The sequence below is a fragment of the Diceros bicornis genome, chromosome 5 (assembly GCF_020826845.1).
Source record: "Diceros bicornis minor isolate mBicDic1 chromosome 5, mDicBic1.mat.cur, whole genome shotgun sequence".
NCBI classification, from domain to species: domain Eukaryota; kingdom Metazoa; phylum Chordata; class Mammalia; order Perissodactyla; family Rhinocerotidae; genus Diceros; species Diceros bicornis.
In genome coordinates, this window is record NC_080744.1 from 40375113 (window position 1) to 40402869 (window position 27757).

The 27757-nt window shown below is 36.0% G+C and overlaps 1 protein-coding gene across 3 annotated transcripts in view; it reads right to left on the bottom strand.

Annotated features, from left to right (window-relative positions):
* The window catches only part of TTBK2 (tau tubulin kinase 2), a 127967-nt gene that overhangs the window by 93555 nt on the left and 6655 nt on the right, over positions 1–27757 (bottom strand). The gene's annotated exons all lie outside the window — the stretch shown is intronic.

A 27757-nucleotide genomic window follows, 5' to 3' on the forward strand; every position in this document is an offset into this window, starting at 1 on the left:
AAGATGGGCACGGATGTTAGCCCAGGGCCAATCTTAGATTACAATGATATTGCAAGAAAAAGAGGATAATAATAAGATGAACAGCACACCTGTAGAAAATGTAGATACAGCAAAAAAATACGGCCTGAAGGAGAAAAACTGTAACCTAATATTACAGAACTAAAGGAAAGTAAGAAAAAGAAGCTTTGAAACAACATAAATTATAATTTAAGAAGCTCTTAAATGAAAGAGTTGGATAACAGTAAGACATAAAAAGAAATCTGAGCCGAATCAGAAATGAAAGAAAAACAAGTGAAGACTCAACCAGAAGAGACATAGGAGAAGATACCACACAAATAAGAGAGAAAAAAGAAAGGAGAAAATGAAAAAAAAATTAAAAAGAAAATTAAAAATTAAAAGTAATAAGTAAGAGGCAAAGTAAATACAAAATATATATTATAGAAGGCCCCCAAAAAGAAAACCAAATCTAGGAAATAGAACAAATACTAGCCACTATAATTCAAGAAAATTTTCTGGGAATTAAAAAAAGGCTAAATCTGCATGTTGAAATGGTATACTACATACCAGGGAAAACAACTCAGGTGGTCAACACCAAGACACAGTCTAGTAAAAACTACTGGATTTTAAATGGAAATAAAATTCATTGGGCATCTGTGCAGAAAGTCCAAATTACTTATAAGGGAAACAAAATTAGACCGACAAAAGACAAGCTTATACCAGGAGACAACAGAATTATATCTTTAAATTCCCAAGGAAATAAAATGTGAGCCAAGGATGTTTTATCCAGTCAAACTAACCTTCAAGGCTAAAAGAAACAAACAGTTATGAACACACAGAACTCAAAGAATATTGTTCCCAGGAAATGCCCTTAGGAATCAACTATATAACAAGTATCAGACAATCCAGAAATTACAGTAGAAGATTTGGCACGAGGATTGGCCTGAAAAGGTCTAAAAGCAATGATAACCCAGTAGCAGTGAGCACCCCTGCCTCCAGATTACGGTCTCTAAACATCATTTCCCACTAAAAGAAATCAGGGCTCCTCGGAAAAATGACTTATTCCAGGTCTGGCCCAGGAAATTGTACACAATGAACTTGGGACATCTTGTCAAATCTGAAAGCAAAAACATTAACAATACTACTACAGGCAAGTCAAAAGGAAATCAGAAACAACTGAAAGGATTCTTATCTGCCAAAGACAGAACAATTTCAGAATATATGAGAATGGTGACTGCAATGACTGAAAAACATCAAAAATATAAACACCCATGAGTTCATAATGATACTCAAAAAAGAAAAAAAAATTCCTCATCGGTCAATTTTGGAGGTTGCTAGAGTATAACTCATTATTCTGGAAACTGGCACATAAGTAGTAAGAATCAAGCATTTATCTTGCCTTTCTGATGTGAACGGTATTTCTGGGAAACCAAAGAGATGATGAGGACAGCTGTTTCCTTAGAGAATAATCACAGCTAATAAATGCAGAAGAAATTACAGAACGTAAGTGCCCATCAAGGGACGAATGGATAAAGAAGATGTGGTATATATATACAATGGAATACTACTCAGCCATAAGAAAAGATGAAATCCAGCCATTTGTGACAACATGGATGGACATTGAGGGTATTATGCTAAGCGAAATAAGTCAGAGGGAGAAGATCAAATACCGTATGATTTCCTTCACTAAGTAGTAGATAATAACAACAATAAACAAACACATAGAGATAGAGATTGGACTGGTGGTTACCAGAGGGGAAGGTGGGAGGGAGGAGGGCGAAAGGGATAATTTGGCATATGTGTGTGGTGATGGGTTGTAATTAGTATTTGGGTGGTAAACAGGATGTAATCTATGCAGAAATAGAAGTATAATGATGTACATCTGAAATTTATACAATGTTATAAACCAATGTTACTGCAATAAACAAAAAATTTTAAAAAAACAAATAAATAAACGCCACCTAAAAAAAAAAAAAGAAAATCACCATTTTCCATTCCTTGGTTAAATAATGAATCTAGGCAACAACCATCCATGACTGCTAAAACCGTAAGGTAAAAGGTGGATGGGGAACTTTAATATGGAAGGATCAAGTTGAACTCATTGATCAATCTTAACAACACTAAAAGGCAGGACAATAAAACATAAGTGCTTCCTGATATGATGCCACAAAATTTTCTCAGTACCACGTATGAAGTCTCTTGCCTTAAAAAAAAAAAAAAAAACCCCAAAAAACCTAAATCTAATCAAGCTTCTAGATTTAATTATCAGTTTACAAAAATAAGGAGAATAAAGGCACATGTTAAATGTCAACACAATTCCTCAAAAAATTAAGGATAGAACTACTACACGACCCAGCTATTCCACTGCTGGGTATTTATCCAAAGAATATGAAAACACGAATGCGTAAAGATACATGCACCCCTGTGTTCATTGCAGCATTATTCCAAGCCAAGACTTGGCAGCAACCTAAGTGCCCATCAAGGGACAGATGGATAAAGAAGACGCAGTAGGGGCCAGCCTGGCGGTACAGCAGTTAAGTGCGCGCGCTCCGCTTCAGTGGCCTGGGGTTCGTGGGTTCGGATCCTAGGCATGCACTGACACACCACTTGTCAAGCCATGCTGTGGCAGTGTCCCATATAAAGTAGAGGAAGATGGGTACAGATGTTAGCCCAGGGCCAGTCTTCCTCAGCAAAAAAAAAAAAAAAAAAAAAAGAGGAAGATTGGCATTGGAAGTTAGCTCAGGGGTGATATTCCTCACCAATAATAATAATAATAATAATAATAATAATAATAATAATAATAAAAGAAGATGTGGTACATATATACAATGGAATACTACTCAGCCACAAGAAAGGATGAAATCCAGCCATTTGTGACAACATGGATGGACACTGAGGGTATTATGCTAAGCAAAATAAGTCAGAGGGAGAAGGTCAAATACCATATGATCTCACTCGTAAGTAGAAGATAAGAACAACAACAAAAAAACACATAGAGACAGAGACTGGATTGGTGGTTACCAGAGTGGAAGTGGGGAGGGAGGAGGGTGAAAGGGATGATTAGGCACACGTGCGTGGTGATGGATTGTAATTAGTATTTGGGTGGTGAACATGATGTAATCTATGCAGAAATAGAAGTATAATGATGTACACCTGAGATTTATACAAGGTTACAAACCAAACCGCAATAAAATAAAAAAACAAAAAAATAAAATTAAAAAAAAATGTCAACACGAGGATACAATGAACTAAATCCATGATGCTGGAGATCCTAAAGGACAAAATGATCCAGTTTCTCCAACAAATAAATGGCATGGAAAATAAAAGAGCTTACACTACACATTACAAGAAACAAGATATATATCAACCTAAGGCTACAACTAGCAATCAGAGAAAATTGAACATGTACTAGGTATGATATAATATTAAGGAATAACTGGTAATTTTGTAGAGTGTAATAATAGTGGTATGGTTATGTTTAAAAAGTCTTTCTCTGTCAGAGATATATAAACTACCAATGTACAAAGTGATAAAAGGTCTTGGATTTGCCTTAAAGCACTCTAAGGGGAAAAGAATTTATTGTGTTGGGGGTGGAGGATTAGATGACATAAGAATGACAGAACTTTTATATAATTTTTATAACTGTAAAATGGGTAAATGAGAATCTATTATACTATTTATTTCTGTGTATGTTGCAATATTCTATGTTAAAAGTAAAAAACAAAATATGCATAGTTTAAAAAAGATCTATAGCTCTTTCTAACAAATAGTGCAGGGAAAACTACATATTCATGCAAAAAAATGAATTTTTACTTCTACCTAATGTCATATACAAAAATTAATTCAAAATGGATCAAAAAATGTAAAAGCTAAAACCAAAAAACTCTTAAAAGAAAACAAAGGCATAAATCTCCATGACCTTGGATTAAGCAATAATTTCTTAGATACGACACCTAAAGCACAAGAAACCAAAGAAAAATAGATAAAAATTGGACTTCTTCAAGATTTTTAAAATTTTGTACATCAAAGACAGCCATGAGAGAAAATAACTGCAAACTACGTATCTGATAAGGCATTAATACCCAGAACATACAAAGAACAATTCAACAACAAAAAAATCAAATAACTCACAAAACGGGCAAAGGACCTCGAGAAATATTTCTCCAAAGAAGATACACAAATAGCCAACAAGCATATGAAAAGATGCTCTACATCTTTAATGGTTAGAGAAATGCAAATCAAAACCACATGAGAGGGGGCTGGCCTGGTGGCACAGTCATTAAGTTTGCGTGCTCTGTTTCGGGAGCCCGGGGTTTGCAGGTTCAAATCTCAGACACAGGCCTATGCACAGCTCATCAAGCCATGTGCGGTAGTGTCCTACATACAAAATAGAGGGAGATCAGCACAGATGTTAGCTCAGGGCTAATCTTCCTCAGCAAAAAGAGGAAGATTGGCAACAGATGTTAGCTCAGAGCCAATCTTCCTCTCACACACACACACACACACACACACACACACACACACACAAACACATTGAGAAATCACCTCATACCCATTAGAATGGCTACTATCAAAAAGAAAAAAAACAGAAAATAACAAGTGTTGACAAGGATGTGGAGAAATTGGAACCTTTGTATACTGTTAGTGAGAACATAAAACAGTGAAGCCACTATGCGAAACAGTATGGTGGTTCCTCAAAAAATTAAACAGATAATTCCCATATGATTCAGCAATTCCATTTCTGGGTATATATCCCAAAAAATTGAAAGCAAGGACACAAACAGATATTTGTACGCTCAAATTCACAGCAGCATTATTCACAATAGCCAAAAGGTGAAATTAACCCAAAAGTCCATCAACAGATGAATGGATAAAGAATAGATGAACGGATAAAGAAAATGTAGTATATATACAATGGAATATTATTCAGCCTTAAAAAAAGAAGGAAACCCTGTCACATTCACATCCTGTCACATGTCAATCCATTCACACACGCTACAACACAGACAAATTTTGAGAACATTATGCTGAGTGAAATAAGCCAGTCACAAAAGGACAAACACTCTCATGATTCCACTTATATTAGATATCTACAGTAGTCAAAATCATGGAAACAGAAAGTAGAATGGTGGTTACTAGGGGTGGGAGGGGAGGAGGAAAAGGGGAGTTGTTGTTTAATGGGTGTAGAATTTCAATTTTGCAAGAATAAAAAGTTCTGGAAATCTGTTTCAAAACAATGTGAATATACTTAACACCACTGAACTATACACTTAAAAATGATTAAGATAGTAAAAATTATGTTGTGTTCTTTACCACAGTAAAAAAAAAAATGGTATAGGCCCCATAGAGAGGAATCTAATAATATTCAGCATAATAATATAACACAAACTTAAACTCTAATCCAGCAATTCCACTTCAAGAAATCTATCCCAAAGGTGCAATAGCGAAAATATGTGAAATGACTTCTTCACAAGGCTTTTCACTATAACATTATTTATAATCACAAAAGACTAGGAAAAAAACTAACAGTCCATCAATAGAGGATTGGTTGAATATAAAAATGGTTCTTATAATGGAGTACTAGTCCAGGAATAGGATACACACTGATACAGAGTGATTTTCAGGATATACTGGGGTTTTTTTTCTTTTTTTTCCTTAGGATATATTGTTAAATGAAACCAAGCAAGATTCAGTAAAGTGTCTACAGTATGCTATCTTTTGTGTAAAAGGAAGGTAAATGTTAAGTATATTAACGTACTTGCTTTTATTTTTAAAAAAGAAAAAGAAAAGGCTGGCCCGGTGGCATACTGGTTAAGTTCGTGCACTCCGCTTCAGTGGCCTGGGATTCACGGGTTTGGATCCCAGGTGCAGACCTACACACCACTCAACAAGCCATGCTGTGGCGGCAACCCACATACAAAACAGAGGAAGGCTGGCACAGACGTTAGCTCAGGGACAATCTTCCTCAAGCAAAAAGAGGAAGATTGGCAACAGATTTTAACTCAGGGCTAATCTTCCTCACCAAAAAAAAAAGAAAAGAAAAATTAAAAAAAGGAAAGATAGGCTGAAAAGTGATGAAAACAATTCTCTATAGCAGAAGTCACTAAATTTTTACTGTAAAGGGCCAGATAGTAAATATTTCAGTCTTTGCAAGCTATATAATCTGTCATAGCTACTCAGCTCTGCCATTGTAGCACAAAAGAAGCCATATACAGCAATGTAAACAAATGAGTATGGCTGTGTTCCAACAAAACTTTATTTACAGAAAGAGGTGGGTGGCCAAGTTTGGGCTGGAGACACTTGTTTGCCAATCTTTGCTCAAAAGAAAGGAGAATATAGGATGGAGTAATGATGGAAGTCAGACTTCTATGAATGTATCTTATGATATAGTTGTGATTTTATTTTACATATGAGAAAAAAAATTCTTATATTCCAAATTCAAGAAAGGACCAAAGCAACAAGTAATCATCACAACCGGCTTTAAACTCATCCCAGTCTATCAATGATAGCTTCAAATGAGTGACCGCACTTCAGAAAGTCAACAGCCACACTCCATGACCATATTTGCATAACATAAGTTCAACCTCTTCCTAAACACTCTCACTTCACCAATCCCTGAACTCTAAGTTTCACAGCAATCCCTTGCATAGAGAGCAATAAACTTAGCATTTTGTTCAGATGTTGAGTGGTGGCCTCTTCCTTGAAGACAAAAGACAAATTAAAAAGGAAAAAAAAACACTAAAAATGCAGGGTGGACAATTTCTAAAAATATAAAACAGGGCCAGCCCCGTGGCTTAGCGGTTAAATGCGCGCGCTCCGCTACTGGCGGCCCAGGTTCGGATCCCAGGCGCACACCGACGCACCGCTTCTCCGGCCATGCTGAGGCCACGTCCCACATACAGCAACTAGAAGGATGTGCAACTATGACATACAAAAGGATGTGCAACTATGACATACAACTATCTACTGGGGCTTTGGGGGAAAAAAAAGGAGGAGGATTGGCAATAGATGTTAGCTCAGAGCCGGTCTTCCTCAGCAAAAAGAGGAGGACTAGCATGGATGTTAGCTCAGGGCTGATCTTCCACACACACACACACACACACACACACACACACACACACAAATTTATATATAAAACAAACTAAAACCAATAACCCACTGTATATCAAGTCTGTGGCATAATCACAGAAAAATAATTTGAGTGGTTTTAAAATACAGTATTTTGATTGTACATCCCTAGTGGGATATATCCTAAGGAACAAAAGAACCACAAACAAATCTTAAAACTCCATTTAGGAGCCAGCCCTGATGGCCTAGTGGTTAAAGTTTGGCACTCAACACTTCGGTGCCCGGGGATCGCTTCCCAGTCATGGAACCACACCACCTGTCTGCCACCAGCTCACACAGAACTATAAGGACTTACAACTAGGATATACAACCACGCACTGGGGCTTTGGGGAGGAAGGAGAAAAAAAAAGAAGAAGATTGGCAACAGAGGTTAGCTCAGGGCAAATCTTTCCTCACAAAAAAAAAAAAAAAAATTTTTAATAAAACAATTAAAATAAATAAATTTAGAAGTAATATCAGTTCTGTTATTCTAAAACTATTATTGGGATATTGCAGGACACAGCAAATAAGTGATAATATTAAATCACTAGGAATCAACATTTTCAGCATAAAGAGATATAAATACACAAGTCAAAGCCAACTTAAAATCCTGAAATCTTACATTGAAGAAAACATGAAAAAATATCATGATCTTTATTTAAATAGGTATTTCACAACTCCAACCATTGAGAAGTCCTAGAAGCAATGCAGCCCAGTAGCATTACATATCTCTAGCATGCAGACTAAGGGTTACAAATACTATTTCCCTCAAAAAAAGTACAAAAGCTCCTTGGAGAAATGACTACTTCTAAAACTGGGACAGGAAATATAAAAGATGAGCCCAGGATCTTGCTGTGCTTGAAAGCTGGGAATATACCACAGACTAGGGAAAGATCCAGGTTTTGCGGTGCCTGAAGTTTATATTAAGTGGAGCACCCCCCTCCTAAAAATCTTACTTTTGCAAATTTTACAATATCTATATTACCAATTACTAAAGGCTTGGTCCTAAAGCCTTGAAAGAAGCCTATGCAAATACAGAACACTGTTAAGTTTTAAGTTTCATTATCTTCATGGTAAATCCAACTTTGTCCAAGATAATGAAGTCAAGTCCAAAGAAACTGAAGTCAAGTGGAAGGGGCTCACACTGGTTTAAGGTAAGAAAATTTGACATCCAAAAGAATAATGATTGCAGCAAATTGAAATATATGAAATATATAATAATCCATGAGTTCATAATGATACTCAAAAACAACTCTTTAGAGAAAGACAAACTCTGCATGATTTCACTCATGTGTGGAAGATGAACCAACAAATGGACAGATAGAACTGTTTGGTGGTTACCAGGGGCAAGGGGAGTGGAAGAGTGGGCACAACAGGTGAAGGGATGCATTTATATGGTGACTGACAAACAATAACGTAAAACAAAAATTTCACAATAAAGAAAACTCATTAGACATTATGAACAACTGCTAGAGCACTAATTCATTACTCTGAATATAAATAAAAGGAAAATAAATCAAGCATTTAACCTGCCTTTCCTGTAGTAGTAACTGGATTTCAAGGAAACTGAATAGCTTTCCTTGACTACAGAATTAAAAATTCACCATTTTGCAACATCTAATGAAATAATCTACGCCATGATTATCAGTGGCTGCCAAAACTCTTAGGTGAAATGTTGGGGGACGGCCGGCCTGGTGGCCAAGTGGTTAAAGCTCCTCATGCTCTGCTTTGGTGGCCCAGGTTCACAGGTTCGGATCCCAGGCGCAGACCTGCTCCACCCATCAGCCATGCTGTGGAGGCATCCCACATACAAAATAGAGGAAGACTGGCACAGAGGTTAGCCCAGGGCTAATCTTCCTCAAGCAAAAAAAAAAAAAAAGAAAGATGAAGACTGCCAACAGATGTTAGCTCAGGGGGAATCTTCCTCACCAAAACAAAAAGAAAGGTTGGTTTATTTAGAACTTAATAATAGATGGATGAAACTGGTAATACATAGACTCAATGATTAATCAGACATTAAATAGCATCCCTAAAAGATCTGACATTAAATAGCATATCACTAACTTTGAGAACCGAACTAAGGCTTAGACCCACTGTCCAGGTCCCAGACTGACCACTCAGTGGTACATATCTGAGAGATATCTGAGTATCATTTCAAAGGTTTTGAAAACTGAACTAATATTAAAACCAAAACACATGAAAGGCTAGTCAAAACTTGCAACCTGAACACAACTGGGTGGCTAAAACTTTTAAAAATTAATATTCTCCCTAGAATCTAAATAAGACTCAAGTCTCATAATTTTTTAAATGTCGAGGATACATTCCAAAATTCACAAGCATACAAAGAACCAAGAAAATCTCAACTTACACATAAAAGCAAAATAAACAGATGCAAATGCCAAGATGACACAGATTTAGGACTTATCAAAGACTTTAAAAGCAGCTACCATAAAAATGTTCCAAGAAGTGAGGGTGAACATCCGAGAAATGAATAGAAAGATATATAAAGTCTCAGTAAAGAAACAGAAGACATAAATAAAAGGAAATTTTAGAAGTGAAAAATACAATAACAAATTTTTAAATGTCACTGGATGGAGTCAATAAAAGAATGAAAGTGTCAGAAGAGTCAGAAAATTTGAATATAAATCTATAGAAATTATGAAAACATAAAAAATTTTTGTAAATGAATGTAAACCCCAGGGACCAGTGGGACAATATCAAAAATTAAAATTCTAACATTTATGTCATAAGAGTCATATCAGGAGAGGAAAAAGAGTAGGGCAGAAAAAAAAAATTTTTGTGTGTGTGTGTGGAAGACTAGCCCTGAGCTAACATCTGATGCCAGTCCTCCTCTTTTTGCTGAGGAAGACTGGCCCTGGGCTAACATCTGTGCCCATCTTCCTCCAGAAAAAATATTTTTACAATAATGGCTACAACTTCTCAAATTCTGTGAAAGACATAAAACAGCAGATTGAAGAACCTTAACTAACAAGATAAGCACAAAAAAATCCACTCCCAAACACATCATAACCAAACTGCTGAAAATTAAACACAAAGAAAAACTCTTAAAAACAGCCAAAGAAAAATGAAACATTACTTCCAGGGGAATGACAATTCAATTGACTGTGAATTTCTCATTAGAAACCATGGAGGCCAACAAGAAATAAAAAACCATTTTTAAAGTACTGAGAAAAGGGCCGGCCCTGTGGCTTAGTGGTTAAGTGCGTGCACTCCGCTGCTGGTGGCCCGGGTTTGGGTCCCGGGCACGCACCAATGGACTGCTTCTCCAGCCATGCTGAGGCCGCGTCCCACATACAGCAACTAGAAGAATGTGCAACTATTTCATACAACTATCTACTGGGGCTTTGGGGGAAAAAAAATAAATAAACAAAATTATAAAAAATAATAATAATAAAGTACTGAAAGTAAAGCAATGTCAATCCAGAATTCTATATCCAAAGAAAATATCCTTCAAGGATAAGGACATTCCCAGAAAAAGGAAGATTAAGATTATGTGTTGTCAGCAGAGGTACTGTGAAAGAATTACCAAAGAAATTTCTTCTGAGAAAAGGGAAATTACAACAGAGGGCAATTTGAAATAACAGGAATGAAGGAAGATCAACAGAAATCTAGATAATATAATAGACTAATCTCCTCCTCTTGAGTTCTTTAAAATATGCTTGACAGTTAAAAGCAAAAACCATAACACTGTCTTACAGCATTTTCAACGTATATAGATATAACTCCTAAGACTACTACAACAAAAAGGTGGAATGGTAGAGAGACCTATATGATGGTGATTAGGTTTCTGCATTCCACTTGGAGTGGTAATATAGTAACTCTAATAGAATGTAAAAAATTAAGTAGGCATATTGTAAACCCTACAGAAACCCCTTAAAAATTATACAAAAAAGATATAATAAAAAGCAAAAAAGATGAAATAAGATAGAATACCAAAATATGTTAAGACAATCCAAAAGAAGGCAGGAAAGGGAGAAATAGAAGAACAAAAACAGAGAGTATAAACATAAAACAAAGAATAAAATGGTTGACCTAAATCCAAATATATCTGTAATCACTTTAAATATACACGGCCTAAACACACCACTGAAAAGACAGAGATTATCAAGATGAATATGGTTTCTACAAGAACTCACTTCAAAAATAATGAGATGTATAGGTTAAAAGCAAAGGGATGCCCACTTCTGCTCCAGTTCTCTTTACTGTCTAAATAGTAGTTTAATTCTGATACATCTTCATGCATCAGCAAAACACGGGTGACATTTTTGTGGCCTGGTAGAATAAATTAATTTACAGATATTTCACTCAAAGCAGAGCAAATGCAACTTCATATTAAGGCAGCACTAGGTACTACACAGAAATATACCTCATTAACTTTTAACTCTTATCAAAATATAATTGACCAGTTTCTAGAATTTCCAGTACAGGACCTCCTGAAGAGAGAGCCATTGTTCAATTACAATTCAATGTGTGTGACACAGTAGAATTTAGAAGTTGTCTATTTGAGATTTAACTCTTTATTAAATATTTAAATTTCTGTCAGTTTATATTGCTTTTTTTAAATTATACATCAGTTTCTTTGTATAACTTGCGAGTTTCACATGTTTTGTTTTTATTATATGAATATCATTATAAATAAACATTTATAAATTTTAAAAAGCAAAGGAATGGGAAAAGATATACCACTCAAACACTAACCAAAAGAAAGTTGGAGTACTTATAGTAATATCAGACAGTGTAGACTTCAGAGCAAAGAAAATCTCCAGAAATAAAGGGGGACATCACATAATCAAAGAAGGGCCAATTTACAAATAAATTATAAATGTGTAAAAAGGAGTATCAAAATCAAAACTAACCAACTGAAAGGGGAAATAGACAAATCCATAATTATAACTGGAAACTTCAACACTGCTGTCTCAAAGAAATAAACAGAAAATCAGCAAGAACACTAGTGTCATATAATAAACACTATTGTAGTGTAATAAAAAATATACTTGGTCTATATATCTTTACATTTATAGATTTATCTCCAGTTCCTGGCAGAGTGGCATTTCCTGAGTGACAGGAATGTCTGTTATGCTGATGAGGTAACTCCTCCTAGATCTATTCAGGACCCCTAGATCAATTCAGGATAGGGGCTGGTCATCAGAAAGACCAAGCATGTGATTATAGGGTTAGAACTTTCAGTCCCATCTCCCAACCTCTAACCTCCAGGGAGAATAGGGCTACAGATTTGAGTGGCCAATGATTTAATCACTTGTGTCTATGTAATAAAATCTTGATATTAAAAACTCTGAACAACAAGGCTCAGGGAGCTTCCTGGTTGGTGAACACACTGATGTACTGAGAAGGTGGTGTACCCTGACTTCACGAGGACAGAAGCTCTTGTGCCTAGAACCCTTATAGACTTGCCCTATATACCTCTTCATCTGGCTGTTCATTTGTATTCTTTATAATAAAACAGTAATCATAAGTATAGCAGTTTCATGAGTTCTGTGAGTGATTCTAGCAAATTACTGAACCTGTGAGAAGCCTCAAATTTGTAGCCAGCCAGGCAAAGTATGAATGGCTTGGGGTCACCCAGCACTTGTGGCTAGAGTCTGAAGTGGAGGCAGTCTTGTGGGACTGAGCCCCTTCACCTATACGGTCTTCACTAACTCTGAGCAGTTAGCGTCAGAATTGAATTGTAGGACACCCAGATGGTGTCACAGAAGTCAATCAGAAAATAATCATCTACCAAGTGAAACTAATTGACATTTAATGGAACACTCCACCCAACAAAAGCATAATACACACACGTTCTTTTCAAGTGCACATAGAACATACACTAAGAGAGACCACGTCATATCCTAGGTCACAAAACAAACCTTAACAAGTTTAAAGAAATCATACATAACGTGTTCTCTGATCATAGCGGTATTAAGCTAAAAATCAACAGCAGCAGGATAACAGAAACTCTGCAAACACTTGGACATTAAACAGAAACATGAGGGCCAGGTGCCTGTTTTTGCAAATAACATTTTATTGGAATAAAGCCATGCCCATTCACTTATGTGTTGTCGATGGCTGCTTTTTTACTACTAGGGCAGAGTTAAGAAATTGCAAGTGAATATGCACTCAGGCCTATCATATTTACTATCTGAACTTTTAAGAAAAAGTTCGGCAATGCCTGTTCTAAATAACCCATAGATTAAAGAGAAGTCTCTAGGCAAATTAGAAAATGTTTTTAATTGAACAAAAATTAGAATATATAAAAATTTGTGGGAATGGGGCTACAGTAGTGGTCAGAGGAAAAATATAGTATTAAAAGCTTTATTTAGGGGCCGGCCCCATGGCCTAGTGGTTAGGTTCAACACATTCTGCTTCAGCAGCCAGGGTTCGCAGGTTCAGATCCCAGGCATGGACCTACACCTCTTATCACCCATGCTGTGGTGGCGACCCACATACAAAATAGAGGAAGACTGGCACAGATGTTAGCTCAAGGCTAATTTTCCTAAGCAAAAAAAGAGGAAGATCGGCAACGGATGTTAGCTCAGGGCAAGTCTTCCTCACGAAAAAAAAAGCTTTATTTAAAATGAGAAAAAAGTCTCAAATTAATTTATTTAAGCTTCCACCTTAAAAAGCTAAAAAAAGAACAAAGCAAGCACAAAGAAAGAAATATAAAGAGCAGCAATCGATTAAATTAAAACTAGAAAAACAACAGAGAAAAATCAATGAAACGTAAAGTTGGTTCTTTGTAAACATCAATAAAATCCATAAGCTTCTAGGAAAATTGGCAAAAGAAAAAAGAGAATACACAAATTATCAATATTAGGAATGAATTAGGAGTTATCACTACAGACTCCAGAGACATTTAAAGTATAATTAAAGAAATATTATGATCAACACTGTACACATAAACTCGACAACAATGGACCAATTCCTCAAAAACCACAAACACAACAATTCACCCAAGATGAAAGGAATAGCCTGAATTGTCCTATTAAAGAAATTGAACCCATAATTTAAAACCTTCCATAAAAGAATCTCTGGGCCCAGAGATTTTTTTCCACTGGCAAATTCTACCAAACATTTAAAGAAAAAATAAGACAAATCTATACAATCTCTTTCAGAAATAGAAGGGGAGAAAATACTTTCCAACTCCTTTTATGACCAGCATTACCCTGATATCAAAACTAGTGAAAAAGCTGGGGGAAAAAAGTAATGCCTAATGTGGAAATTTTATAAAAATAAATGATAAAAAAAACAGTCAAAGAAAATACAAGAACATAACAAATCAATCTTCTTCGTGAGCATAAATACAAAAATTCTCAACAAAATATCAGCAAATTAAACCCAGCAATACATAAAAAGAATAACATACTCCAATTCCATGTGATTTATCCTGGGGAAGCAAGACCGGTTCAATATTCAAAAATCAATTCACATAATTCATCAGATTAACAGTCTAACAAAGGAAACCATATGATCTACCATTTGATGCAGGAGAAGCATCTGACAAATCTCAAAAGTCATTGATGATGATAAACTCTCAAAAACTAGGACTAGAAGGGAATTTTCTCAACCTGATAATGGGCATCTAAAAAGGAAAAAGCTCCTCAAACTGATCAGTTGGAACAAAACTCCAATTGAAGTCCAAGCAACAGCCTTTATATAGACAAGCTGATGCTAAAATTTATGTGGCAAAGCAAAGGAATCAAAATACCCAAAACACTTTTGAGAAATAATAACAAAGTTGGAGGAATAACTCTATATGATTTTAAGACTTACTATACATAGTAACCAAGCCAATGTGCTATTGGCAAAGGGACAAATATATAGATAAACGAAACAGAATAGAGTCCAGAAATAGACCCATGTAAATATGGTCAATTAATTTTTTAGCTTTTTAAAACTTTAGATATAATTCACATACCATAAAATTAATTATTTTAAAGTATACAATTCAGTAGCTTGTAGTATATTCACAAAGTTGTGTGAACCATCACCACTATCTAATTCCAGAACATTTTCACTATCCCAAAAAGAAACTCCAAACTTATTAGCTGTCATTCTCTACTCCCTCCTTCCCCCAGCTCCCAGTAACTACTAACCTATTTTCTATCTCTAAGGATTTGCTGTTCTACGCCAACTGATACTGGACAAAGATGCAAAGGCTATTCAATAAAGACAAGACAGAATTTCCAACAAATAGTACTGGAACAAGTGTACATCCATAGGTAAAAAACTGAACCTCAATCTAAACCTCACACCTTATAAACAAAACTTAACTCACAATGTATCACAGATCTAAATGTCAAATATAAAACTTTTAGAAATAAACTTGTGAGCAAATCTTTGTGCAAAGGGCTTTGGACATGATACCTAAAGCAAAATTCATAAAAGAAAAAAACTGATAAATTGCACCTCACCAAAACTAACAACTTTTATTCTATGAAAGACACTGTTAAGAAAATGAGGGGCTGGCCCCGTGGCTTAGCAGTTAAGTGCGCGCGCTCTGCTACTGGCGGCCCGGGGTCGGATCCCGGGCGCACACCGATGCACCGCTTGTCCGGCCATGCTGAGGCAGCATCCCACATACAGCAGTAGAAGGATGTGCAACTATGACATACAACTATCTACTGGGGCTTTGGGGAGAAAAAGGGAAAAAAGGAGGAGGAGGATTGGCAATAGATGTTAGCTCAAGGGCCGGTCTCCTCAGCAAAAAGAGGAGGATTGGCATGGATGTTAGCTCAGGGCTGATCTTCCTCAAAAAACAAAAAAGAAAATGAAAAGACAAGCCACAGACTGGGAGAAAATGCCTGCAAATCACAATATCCAACCAAGGGCTTGTATCCGAATACAGAGAACACTTAAAATTCAAAGAAAACAAATGACCCAATTTAAAACTGGGCAAAAGACAGACACTTCACCAAAGAGGATATAGTGATTGCAAATAAATACATGAAAAGATGTCTGACATCACTTGCCAGTCTCGAAAAGTTACATACTGTATGATTACATTTATATGACATTCTCAAAAAGACAAAACTATAGAGACAGAGAATAGATCACTGGTTGCCAAGGGTAAGAGGTGGGATGAGGGTATGACTATAAAGCAATAGTATGAAGGAGTTTCTGGGGGGTGTTGGAGCTATTATGAACACTACTATGAACTATTATGATTATAATTATGATTACCGTGAGGGTTACATGAATCTATATATGTGCTAGAACTCAAAGAACTGTCGAACTCAAAAGTCATTTACCATATATTAATTTTTAAAATAAAAAAATTTTAATTTACAAAAAGAAAATCCACAATTATCTGAAAAGGCTAGTAAAATATTCCTCCCTTTTCCAACTGAGTATCTGTATGAGGCCATAATTTCTTCATACACTTCAACCAAAGCAACATATTACAAGAGACTGAACAGAGAAGTATGAGAATCCAGCCGTCTTCTATCAAGCCAGACATTAAAGAGACTTGAAAAAATGTAAAACAATGCCACTCATTTCACCAATTTGTTTTTCTGTTTTGGAAAATAGTTAACATGTAATAGTTTTCTTATTTTAAAATAAATCAATTTAAAATATGTTTTAATTTTAATATAGTAAGTATCATTAGACATAAATCAATGCTAAAAAAAAACTTTTTAGGGTCTTTAATAAATTTTAAGATTAGTAAGAGGTCCTGAGACCGCAGAGCTTAAGAATGGCTAAATTATCTTATAGAGATCTATATCTGAATCAATTTTTCCTCTATTAATAATCTTGATTTATGGTATACAAAGTTATTTGAATGCATAAACATTTTTTAAAATTCTACAATCTGAACTTTTACCAATCATTCTTTCAATAAACAAACATTTGATGAGTACCCTGCCAAAAACTATGGGAATACTAAGATGAATAAGTCATGGTCCCTAGCCTTTAGAAGAAGAGTGGCCCCAGGAGAGACTTCTTAGATGATGCTATTGATGGAATACCTACACACGAACTTGACTGCATTAAGAGGAGACTTAGACAACTGATGGAAAGTTTGGGATTGAATTAGTGATTAGGAAACTAAGCAAACAAAAACACAATGCAATTATTAGTTCCGGGGGGAAAAAAAACCAGTGTAGGAAAGAAAAGGTACTCATACTATATATCTATATCTATACCCATATAGATATAAATTGCATGGCTTAGATGTCAAAAGCATTTACAGAGTCATGATAACTTAAACTCTGAATATTGCCCTAACCAAAATTAAGATACAACATTACTGGAAAAATAGGAAGACCAACTGTGGTAGGAATAAGACAGGTAGTGAAAAAGCTAAATCTTCATCTTACATAATGGAAAACCAACAGATAATGACTAAAATTTAAAAATTAATCAGCAATAATACAAGCATGTCAGTTTGAGACATGGAGGATGTGAAATGAAGAAAAACCTCAACTAAAGTGGAGTCAGGAAGGCCTGTAGGGGGAGCTCTCATGCCCTATCATACAATTACTCCAGAGACATACTCTTGCATCTTCACAGGAAGTACAACTACTTTATTACTGAAGGAAGATTTCTCTCCCCACCCAGCAACAGCCCAAAATGAGAAACACTGCAGCTCAGCCAACAAGAAGCCATTGCTGCCCTGAACTGTTACTTTCCCCCAATGGATTTTCATTTAGAACAGCCCCTCCCTACTCTCTCTTTTCCTCTATAAAAGCAAGCTCCTCTCCTTTGTTCTCTGGATTTGCCTATGGTTTGCCATAGCATGCACATCCCGAACTGCAACTCTTCAGGCTGTTCCCAAATAAACTCGCTGTGAGGGTAAAATAATAGGCGAATTTGCTTTTTAAGTTGACAAGGTAAATACCAAAATCATTAGCAAAAAAGTGTTAAAAGTGGGTACTTTTGCAGAGTTGGAATAGGGCAGAGTGAGGAGGCCAGAAGACTGTTCTCTTCTATAATAAAGCATATAGAATCATTCAACTTTTAAAATTACATACATATTTAACTCTGATTAAAAATGAAAACTAAATTTAAAAAGCAACTTATAGAAGGGGCCGGCCCGGTGGCGCAGGCGGTTGGGTGCGCGCGCTCCGCTGCGGCGGCCCGGGGTTCGCTGGTTCGGATCCCGGGCGCGCACCGACGCACTGCGTGGCAAGCCATGCTGTGGCGGCGTCCCATGTAAAGTGGAGGAAGATGGGCACAGATGTTAGCCCAGGGCCGTCTTCCTCAGCAAAAAAAGAGGAGGATTGGCGGATGTTAGCACAGGGCTGATCTCCTCACAAAAAAAAAAAAAAAACAACTTATAGAAGAACATTTAAACATGAAAAGTTGTTCTATATGTTTTAAGTAAAAGAGTTATAGAACAGTATATATGTACGATCCCATTCCTACTAAAAAAAAGTGCATACATAAATTATGCATAGAAAAAACCTGAACTAATATTTACCAACTATTAACAATGCTTATTTCTATATAATATGATTATTTTGGGGAGGAGGACTCTTCTTCTGTAAATTTACTACAGAAAACCTTTATTTTTTACAATAAGGAGAAAAAACACTATTTTTAAAAATCAGAAATTTTAACCCTCACATATATGTCAAATGATTTCTGACAAGGGTGCCAAGACTATTCAATGGGGAAAGGACAATCTTTTCAACAGTGTTGGGAAAACTGGATATCCACACGAAAAAGAATGAAGCTGGACCCTTACTTTATACCATACACAAAAATTTACTGAAAATGGACCAAAGAACTAAATATAAGAACTAAAACTATAAAACTCTTAGAAGAATACCCAGAGGAAAAGCTTCATGACATTGGATTTGGCAATGATTTCCTGGATATGACACCAAAACAAAAGAAAAAAATAGATAAATTGGACTTCATCAAAATTAAAAACTTTTGTGCATCAAAGGACACTAACAACAGAGTGAAAAGGCAACCCACGGAATGAGAGAAAATATCTGCAAATCATATCTAATAAGAGTTAATATCCAGATTATATAAAGAACTCCTACAACTCAACAACAAAATAACTTGATTGAAAAATAAGCAAAGGACTTGAACAGAACAGAAATTTCTCCAAAGAAAACATAAATGGTCAATAAGCACATGGATAAATGCTCGACATCGTTAACCATTAGGGAAATGCAAATCAAACCACTTCACACCCATTAGAATGACTATTATGAAAAAAAAAATTTTTTTAAGAAAACAGAAAATAAGTGTTGGCAAAGATGTGGAGAAATTGAAACCCCTGTGCACTGCTGATGGAAATGTAAAATGGTGCAGTCACTGTGGAAAACAGTATTGGAAGTTCCTCAAAAAAATCAAACATAGAATTAAGATAGGATCAAGCAATTCCACTTGTGAGTATATACCCAAAAGAATTCAAAGGAAGGACTCAAAAAATTTTGTACACCAGTGTTCACAGAAGCATTATTCACAATAGCCAAGAGGTGGAAGCACCCAAGTGTCCATCCCAAGTGAGGATGAATGGATAAACAAAATGTAATACATACATACCATGGAATACGATTCAATCTTAAAAAGGAAGGAAATTCTCACACATGCTACAACATGAATGAACCTTGAAGACATTATGCTAAGTGAAATAAGCCAGTTACAGAAGGTCAAATATATAATTCCATCTATAACAGGTACCTAGATTAGTTAAATTCACAGAGACAGAAAGTAGTTTCTGTCTGGTGGTTACCAGGGGCTGTGAGAAGCGGGTAATGGGGATTTAGTGTTTAATGGGTACAGAGTTTCATTTTGGGAAGATGAAAAAGTTCTGGAGATAGATGGTAGTAATGGTTGCACAACACTGTTAATGTACTTAATGCCACTGAATTGTACACTTAAAAATGGTTAAAATGGTAAATATTTTACCACAATACAAAAAAAGTTTAAATTTTAAATAAGACTTCTAGGTACCCCTCAGATATAACTACAAAAGCCAAATAATTTTCACTATCTCACTCTGAATTACCAGTGGAAAGATCATAGAACAAAGTGGTATTCTGGGTTGAGTCCTTCAGAACACTGAAATAAATCTAAGAATACACCTGTTGCCAATTAAGAATTGAAAACCCGGGCCGGCCCTGTGGCTTAGCGGTTGGGTGCACGCGCTCCGCTGCTGGCGGCCCAGGTTCGGATCCCGGGCGCGCACCGACACACCGCTTCTCTGGCCATGCTGAGGCCACGTCCCACATACAGCAACTAGAAGGATGTGCAGCTATGACATACAACTATGTACTGGGGCTTTGGGGGAAAAAATAAATAAATAAAATATTTAAAAAAAAAAAAAAAAGAATTGAAAACCCTAGGGAAAAAGCCCAGAATCCTATAAGCTAGCAAGTCGTACTAGACTGCTTCTAAAACGGCTCCCAATGATCCCAACTCCTGCTACTGATTCCCCTCCCCTTTAGTGTGGGTGGATGTAATGACTTGCTTCTAATGAATAGAATACAGCAAAAGTGATAGGATGTCACTTCCCAGATACATTATGAACGACTGTGACGTCTATCTTGCTCACATTCTCTCTCTCTAGCTCTTCCCACTTGCTTGCTCTGATGAAGCAAGTTGCTATGTTGCCCCAAGGAAAGGCCTACATGGCAAAGAACTGACAGCCTCCACTAGCAGTATTATATGATTCCACTTATAATAGGTACCAAAAGCTAGCAAGGAACTGGAGGCCCTCAGTCCAACCACCCACAAGGAACTGAATCATGCCAACAACCACTAGAATGAACTTGGAAAAAGATCCTTTGCCAGCTGAACCTTGTGATGAGTATAGCCTACCTTGATTGCAGCCTGTGACTGACCCTGAAACAGAGTACCCAGCTGAATCACACCCAAAATCCTGACCCAGGGCCGGCCCCGTGGCTTAGTGGTTAAGTGCACGTGCTCCGCTACTGGCGGCCAGGGTTTGGATCCTGGGTGCGCACTGATGCACCACTTCTCCAGCCATGCTGAGGCCGCATCCCACATACAGCAACTAGAAGGATGTGCAACTATGACATACAATTATCTACTGGGGCTTTGGGGAAAAATAAAAGGAGGAGGATTGGCAATAGATGTTAGCTCAGAGGCGGTCTTCCTCAGCAAAAAGAGGAGGATTAGCACAGATGTTAGCTCAGGGCTGATCTTCCTCAGCAAAAAGAGGAGGATTAGCACAGATGTTAGCTCAGGGCTGATCTTCCTCACACAAAAAAAATTAAAATAAAATAAAGTAAAAAAAAAAAAAAATCCCAACCCAGAGACACTGTGAAACAATAAATATTGTTGTTTTAAAACACTAAGTTTTAGGTAATCTGTTATGCAGCAATAGATAACTAATACACCAGGCTTCATTGGTATGGGGCAATAGTTTCTCAAAGTTGTGCACGAACCACAGGTTCTTTTTGATTCTACATCATGGATTATATCTGAAAATATTAATGTAATTTGGCTGTGGTATCAGTGCTGTCAAATAATTTGTTTGGGATTCATTTTTTCAATAACATTAATAACTTTAAAATAATCAATCTTGGTGCAAGAAAACTAGATACTGTGAGAGAGAAACTAAATAAATTCCTCCTTGGCAATATCCTCAATGATCTAAAATAGGGAGTAAACAGCATGCTAATGAATTCAGACAATGATGATAAATCTGGAGGTGTTGCCAAAACAGCCTGGCAAACTGTGCTCAATAAATAGTAGTCATTACTTAGTACATCATTTTGCATGCTCCTTAACCAATAGAAGGAGAACAAGTCACATTCACACACATAACACTGTCCAAAACAGTACCTGTACTGCTTGAATGTTGACGAAAGGAAATTATCACGTTCTCATGGAGGTCTAGAATTTAAACCTATTATACAACTACCATTATCAAATTCATATAAAAATGTTCTTGTCAGCAAGAGAAAATTATTACTCTACAACTATGATTACAAATTAAATTACAGCATTCACATTGTTATAATTTTTCTTTTAAAGTGAATAGAAAAATTAGTTGATCAAAAAGGTAATAAAAATAAACCAATGCCACCTACTATATCTAGATTGGAAAAAGCATAAATTAGTTTCCAAATGTGTTCTGACTTGAAGCAAATTTTGAGTACCCACCTACATAAAGGAAGTTAGCAGTATCAGTGAATATCAAAGAAGAAATTATTTAAAAATAGAAAATCAAAAACTCGCATACACTACTGGAAGGAATATACTTTGGAAAACAGTTCTGTATTTTAAAGTAGGGCTGAAAATATGCACACTCTGTGACCTAGCGACTCTTTTCCTAGGTACATATCCTAAAACACCCTTCTCTCATGTGCACCAGGAAACATATACAAGAACGTTCATAGCTACACTATCTATAAATGCCAAAAACCAGAATCAACCCAAATGTCCAGCAAAAGAATGGATAAACTGTAGTCTGTTCATGAGCACACTCCACTTCAGCAGCCCGGGTTAGGTTCCTGGGTGCGGACCTACACCACTCATCAGCGGCCATGCTGTGGCGACGACCCACATACAAAATAGAGGAAGACTGGCAATAGATGTTAGTGCAGGACGAATCTTCCTCAAGCAAAAAGAGGAAGACTGGTGACAGATGTTAGTTCAGGGCCAATCCTCCTCAGCAAAAAAAAAAAAAAGCAAAACTAAACTAGTTAAATAGGGATGCAAATATAGGTAATAAGTCTACAAAAAAAAGAAAGGACATGATTTTTCACAAAAATCACAAGAATGGATTCCTTTGGGGTAAAGAAGGGGGATGAGATGAGGAAGGGGCTTCTGAGATGCCAGCAATGTTCTATTTCTTGACCACTTGGTTTTATAATTATTCTTTAAATTGCACACGTGTTTTATGTACTCTATGATTAATATCTCTTATAAAAAGAACAACAGAACATAGCCATATAAACCAGAGGCAGGGAAAGCCAGACACAGAATAGATTAGGAAATAACCATCTAGCAGTGTGCTAGATAGCAGGAGACTGTCCCATCTACGCAATGGTGAAAAGCCAGTTAACCTGTGAGTTGAGCATGGGGCAAAAATCTAGGTTTAGAGTAAAGATATAGGCTTAGAAGCACATACACAATTTACAATGTCTTCTTAATAGACTACAAATTTCTTGAGGTCAAGAGCAGAATTCTACTTATCTTTGTTTTCTTAGTACCTAGCGTAATACCAACCATAGAACAATCTTTCAATAAATGTTTAATGAATGAAATGTCTTTCACCTCCTATACAGCTGAATGAAATTAAATATTCCTAAAGCAAATAACTGAGAGTCAATTTGAAAATTCAACATATAGTCATTCAATAAATTGTTATGAATACATAGAAGAGCAGAAAGAAGTATAATGCACAGTTTTTCCCTCAATGAGTTTACAAACTAGGGAAGAAAAAAAGTTAAACCATTATTTCCAAATTATTCTTTGAACTAGAACACAAAATAGAAAAACAGAAATTAATACTAATTCTCTGGATTTAAAAGGTAAAAAATATAAAAAGTTAATCAACATCAAATTGTAAGGGCCAAGTGCATATGACAAAATGAGTACTGGGGGGAGGTTGACACGGATTAAGATGATCATACCAAGTTTTTTAGAGGAGGGAGATAGAATATATAGTGGTTTGGTAGATTGCAAAATAGCCACAAATTCCTCCCATTCTTGTATACACATCCCTTTACAACGTGAACTTGCTACATCTTCCATCCAAAGGTAGAATTTCTTTCTCCATCCTGGAAACTGAGGTTGGCCCCATGACTTGCTTTGACCAATGGGACATTAGCAAACATGACCCAAAACCTTGAAAAGCACTTATGCACTGGACTTTTGCTGGTTTGGAACCCAGACTGTGAAAAAACCCAAGGTAGCTGACTGGCTCACATAGGTGAGCCCAGACAAGACCAAAAGAAGAACCAATCAGCTGAGCCCAAACTGCCAACCCACAGAAGAGTTAACTAATAAATGATTATTGTTTTAGCCTCTGAACTTCAGGGTGGTTTGTCTCAAGGCAAAAGCTAACTGACTGAGGAGGTAAGCAAAGGCACAGAAAAGGAAATGAGCACAACATACAAATGCATGGGAAAATGAATGCATAGATTAGCCTAAGTGGAAAAGAGTTTTGATTACGGAGAAAGAATACATAGGCCAGAAAGGCAAACTGAGTTCAGACTGCAAATATCAGGCTAGGAAGAGGATGGCTTTCATTCTACTTCAGTAGTCAAGGGGGAGCCACTGAAGGACCTCAAAGCAAGAGAGGATATAACACAAGAGGAAAGGAAGCCCAGTTAGGACTATTGCTATCTAGGCTGAAGTAATGAAGTTCTCCTACATTCGGGACAGAAGCTAGATAATTTATAAGTGCCATATATAATTTATGTAAGATTCTGCTCTTGAACAGAAAAATAGGAAAATTATTTTTACCTACAACTTTAATCTCAATGGGAAGAGTGCTAGAATTAATCATCAGAAGAGCTTATGACATGTCTAAAGGATAAGGAAAATATTTTTGAAGCTATATTTGGGTATAAAGATAAAACAGATTTCTAAAGACAGCATAACTGTGAAACACGACTCCTCTTTGAGATTCAAATACTCCCTCACCAAAACACTTCAGCTCCTGGCCACCATAAAGTAACAAAGACCAGACTTACTCTCCTACCTTAACTAGAAAAACAGACCAAATATATGAAACAATGGATTTTAGACACCAGACAACAGGCAGCACACAACAGGAATCCACAAGAGAAGGGAAATAAATGAAGCAAGCCTTATGACTGGCCCCAGCTCACCACCTGGAGGGAGTTTCCAGGCCACAGCACAGGAATGGGGAACCCAAACAGAGCCTAGCAGTCTCACTGAGCTGAGGAGACAGAATTCAGAGTTTTGGGGAGGCCAAGGCAGGGCAGAACACTGGAGAAGAGAGACCTGCACAAAGGACAAGCTCTGGACATCTAGAGAGGGCTTCCCTTGACATTCTGGCTGAGCACTTAAGAGTGTATGTCTGTGTGAGGAAGTGATGAAGGCCAGGGAAAGAAACACTGGAAAGGAGCAGGCAGAACAATCCTTGATGCTCACACAAGGCTGTGAACAGTTTGTATACTCACCAGATAGAGTAAAAAAGACCTTCAAAAACATCCAGGGCATTGGATGCATCAAACTATTTTCAAATAACTGTATCTCAAAACAAATTCCAAAAATATTTAAAGAAATACAAAAAAAAAAAAAAAAAATCCAGCATATAACAAAGTAAAATCACAATGTCTGGCACCCAAACAGAAATTACCAGGGCAAACAAGGAGAAACATCAATCAATAAAAACAGAACCTGAAATGGTGCAGATGATAGAATTGGTAGACGAGGACTTTAAAACAGCTATTATAAATACATTCAATATATTTGAGAAAATAGAAGAGAGAAATGGAAGATATAAAAAAAATTAAACTTCTAGATATGAAAAGTGTATATATGAGATAAACACACTGGATGGGATTAACACCAGATTAACTACTGTGGAAGAAAATACTAGCGAACTTGAAGATACAGAAAAAGAAACTATCCAAAACGAAACAAACAGAGAAAAAACAGAAACCAGACAGAGCATCAGTGAGTTATGGGATAACATTAAAAAGGCTAAAATACATATAACTGGAGTCCCAGAAGGAGAGAGCAGAGAGTTTGCCTACATTTTTATTTTGTTGTCAGTTATTGTAACCACACTGTCTTACATAAAGTTTCTCTCTACTTTTAGTATATATTGTAGTTTCTGGATACACTAATTAGGCCCAGAGAGATCCCATGCTAAAAAAAAAAAAAATCTGATGGAAAAATGTCTGAAATTTTTCCAAATTTAATGAAAACTATAAATACCCCAAATACCCCCTATTATTAAAGTAAAAGATCAGATGCTTTCAAAGTCATCACAATCTATTATGTAAACAGTATTTAAAATACCTGATCTATATTCCAAAAACAGATTAAAATATAGTTAGATGCAGAGTAGCTACCTCATATATCTCAAAAGTCAAAATAATACATTTTTCACATTATAAAAAATTATGTTTTAAAATAAAACAAGCTGAGGTATAGGCAGAAGTTTACAAAGACTACACACCAGCTAAGTTTTTCAAGACATCTAATAATACTAATGTAAACAACAGAAATAAGGGTCAAGAATAGGATAAACCCATGGGACTTTGTTTTTGTCTTTTTTATCCCATAGGTTTTAGCAAGAGCCTCTCTAAACAGTTAGTAAAAAGAGATGATGATTTGTGAATAATCTCTTTGCTCATAGCAAAAAAAAAAAAGAAAATTTAGTCACCACTCACACTTCAACTGTTCCTTCTAAACTTTCACAGGAGGTAAATTATACTCCCAGCAGCATGGAATCTCTCTGGGCTCAATAAATATATTAAAGAAAGTAAAATATCTATTAAAAGTGAAGAGAAATTTTACAAGTCAGTATGGTTACAATTACTGACAACAGAATGAAAGTGTAAACAACCTAGTTCTCCTCTCCCTGGCTACTATTCTAACAACATATAAACAAATCCTTCCCTTATAGAAAGTACAGTGTAAGTTACATGGCCAGATTGTAAGGAAAACACTAAACAAGACCATTCCTTAAATAAAATCTACTGTAGTATGATCAACCAAACAAAGCATTATGTTTATGATCCTCTCACTAAGATAAAGAAAAAAAAAATCAATACAGAAACTTCTCTATAATGATCTTCATTACAATTGGATTTTAAGTATATTAATTTCCCATTTTAAAAATAGCAAAACCGAGGCAAAGAGAGATTAAGTAATCTAAGGTCCTATGATATGTTATAGTAAAGATGAGAACAGATTCACATTTCATCTTGATGCACAATTAACATTTTATATTCATTTGTTTAGTAAGCATTTATTAATTTAAGAGGTTAGAGGCTCATACTAACCTTATTTTCTAAACCAAAAATTAGGTGCCAGCATATGACAAGGGATATTTTTTTCTGATTTACAAATGCATTTCTATAATTTTAAGTTTACAAAGATATTCAAATTATATCCTAATTACTTGTACATTTAATAACTCACTATAAGCTGCTGGACTCTAGCTACAGAAAGACTCTAATTTCTCATCTGGAAGACCTCTTTCCTATAACCATACATACCCTCTTACTGGTAATGCCTAGTCCTAAATTCTGAGGTTTAAATAGACAGTGTGAAACATAACATAGGAATTCTGTCAGTACTCAGGCAAGTGAGGCCTGGGAGAACCCAAAGTAGAAACCCATATTGGAGGGAGAGAGAAGTGGACTCTTTAGGACAAAAGTTTCCAAAGTGTTCTAGCAGTCTAAAGGATTTGTCTAAAGCTGTTTCAGGAGTTGTGTGAACATTTAATTTTTATTAAATTTTTTAAATTTAAAAACATTTAATTAATTATTTAGTATTTTTAAATATTTACTTATAGCTATACCATATCCACTAATGGATAGAGTATGCAGAATAAACTGCAGTTGATAAAACTGAAGACTACTTGCCTGAACCCACCTCCCAGACTCTTATGTCTATCTGTTAATATGTTCACGTGGTAGTCTATATTTTCACTTCATGATACGTGGAACACTTGTAATTCCCTGTTCTACAACTGTCTGCTCCCACTGTA